This window comes from Wasmannia auropunctata, unplaced genomic scaffold (genome assembly GCF_000956235.1).
Source record: "Wasmannia auropunctata unplaced genomic scaffold, wasmannia.A_1.0 LD336103.1, whole genome shotgun sequence".
NCBI classification, from domain to species: Eukaryota; Metazoa; Arthropoda; class Insecta; order Hymenoptera; family Formicidae; genus Wasmannia; species Wasmannia auropunctata.
Genome location: NW_012026787.1, coordinates 1,231,913 through 1,234,691, shown reverse-complemented (window position 1 = coordinate 1,234,691; position 2,779 = coordinate 1,231,913). Strand labels below are relative to the sequence as shown.

Sequence of the window (2,779 nt, the reverse complement as noted above, 5' to 3'; positions counted from 1 at the left end):
ATTTTCTGAAGTTATGAAACATTAAAAACGTCTGTGAATTCGTGCCCAAGTGTTCTGTACAGGTGCTAAAAAGTGAGATAATTGATATGACAAACGGTGCAATCGCAGGCTAATTCGATTGGTAGATAATATATCAACTAAATCTTATAAAATTCTTGCAAAAAATAACAATATTTATTTTGCACATTATAAATCAAACTGGATATTAATTTATATTCTCTGATTAGTAAAACTCGAATTTATAACAATTATTTTTTTATCTAATTATTGACTAAATCTAATTATATACAAAAAATAGTAAATAATTCTATTTTTGTCTGACAGATCTGAAATACGAGGAAATACTGGAATCGAAGTTTATTTCGATCGGCGAGAAAACAGAAGCCATTAAAACGTCTAGTATCGTGTAGACATATACCTTTGAAGTTTGTACTTGTAAGTAAAGTTTATGTTTCTAATGCTAAAAAAATTTTAATGTGCCTTTTTCAATGGAAACTTTAAATTTTGATTCAAATTAATTTATTAAATATTATTACCCTAGGATTACAAACAAAAGAAGAAAAATAGCAGAAGAATGGCAATAAACAATGACGCATTGATTGCAATTATCAACGATTTTCTGGATTCGTCCGATAAGTGATTCTGAAAGCGATGATGAATTGTTAACAGATGCAAATAAAATAATTCGCGGCAAAAGGCCAAGATTGTACAGTATACGTTAGAATTAGTTTATATTTATTTCAGAAGTTACAACACACATATATTTGAGTATTCAATCATTACATGTAATAACTGTTTGAATATTATTGTTTAAATAAAATCTTTTTGAACAGAAAAAGTAATATGCAAATTGAAATTACCTCTATAGAAACGTTATACTAATTAAATAACTGATTCTTTTAATAATTATTACAGATACCAGAGAAATATGTAATTAAATATATATTTCAGTTAACTTATTGTTAAACTTATACTTATTGTTAAACTATACAGGAATCTTTATTTTTAATTCTACATATATACAACAGCAATACGTAATGGATGTCTCTCTCACTTCCATTACTTTTTTTTTTAACGTTTCGATGAGCTCTTTCATATAACAAAGTTTTTCCTTTCTGTACGCTTCCGTTTTTGCCGCTTTATTTTTTCTTTTTTCTAACATCTCTTCTAGAATTGTGTTTCTATTACGTTTTGATCCTGCATCTATATAAGTTTGAAATGCATACATTTATTACAAACAATATTCATAAACATATTTCATATCTATGAACACAGCACACTTACTTGGGGATGAGTTACGTTCATCTGTATCTTCAAACGTTCTTCAAATCTTGTACTTCAGAACTCGCAATCGTGACCGGTTTCACCCATGGATGATCTTTAAAAATCTCATTGAGTTCCTAGAAACAATAAAATATACGATTAACACGAGAAATACTTTTTTAAAACAAATAAAATGTAAACAATTAATACATTACATCAAAATATTTATATCATTAAGTCGTTGCTGATTGATTATTGTGATCAATGACTTTTTTATACTGCCGTTTTAAGGTATTCATTTTGGTAGAGCATTTGCTCGCGAGAATGTCGTAACCCTTCTTTTTCATCCCTTCAGCAACCAGCTGCCACAGCTTTCGTAAGAGTATTTTGCCACCTTTCATTTTCTCGTATTCTTGGCAATATAGACTTATTAAGAACAATGTTTGCTTAAGTGTCCAATTCTTTCTCTACCAATTGAGACCTGCAACGTTTTTGTAAACATTGTTCATTATTAACCATTAATATTTACGCAAGAGGAAACCGATAGCTTACATCTCCAATTAACTGATATAATATAAAATTTTATGATTAATGGTTCATTAGAAAATATTAAGCGCCGGCCAATGTGTATGGATGTGGCTATCAAGACTAACGAGGCTAACGGAGCTCTTCTTATTTACGCAATATCAATGACGCGATACATATTTGTATATATTTTTTTATATTTTAATTTATTTATCCTAAATGGAAACTATAAAATGTAATTGATGTTGATGAAAAATTAATTAAATTTATACTTGCATTATCAGCGTCATCGCTCTCATCATCATCAATGGCCTCGTGCTCTGGTGGAACCTCGAGATGAAGATCGCCTTTATTTCTATTCTTCATTCTTTTTGAATTACGAATTCCATTTAAAACGCGTTGAGCAAATATACGTATCGTATTGTTTTCAAACATTTTAATCTGTAGTGAATCATGTTAATGATTATCCCAGACAGCACATAACGTCCATTGGACGTCCAAATTTCGTTTTTATTTAGTACAAACGTCCATGGACTTAATATGTATGTTTTAAAAACGTATATTATTCGATGTATAAAGTAGATTTACATTTGGATGGTTCAAAAATATCCATCTTACATCCCAGACAACACAAAGTCTAAAATCGATGTATAAGACGTCTTTTAGACATCTTTTAGATAATTCTTGCAGAAGTGTCTAAAAGACATCTAAAAGACGTCTTAAAGACGTCTTATGCATCAATTTTAAACTTTGTGCTATCTGGGATATTATTACTTCTAAGAATCTTAAATCGTTATAGAACAGTTATAGTTTAGATAACTCTGCGCATTTTTATTTAATTTAAATATTCGCGGTTCGGCTAATCACATTTTGTTTTGTTTGTATTTTGCTTATTTTTTTATTACAAAAAATTATTAATTAGCTTATACAAGCAGACATACAGCTATTTATTTATTTATCAGACAATTGAATGTAATCAATAGAATCGAAA

General features: G+C 28.9%; 1 long non-coding RNA gene across 1 annotated transcript; it reads left to right on the top strand.

Annotated features, from left to right (window-relative positions):
• Positions 1 to 25: 25 nt before the first annotated feature.
• Positions 26 to 838, top strand: LOC105457432. The gene is made up of 3 exons (XR_975399.1): positions 26 to 121; positions 325 to 435; positions 542 to 838. It is a non-coding gene; the product is annotated as an uncharacterized LOC105457432 (long non-coding RNA).
• Positions 839 to 2,779: the final 1,941 nt, after the last annotated feature.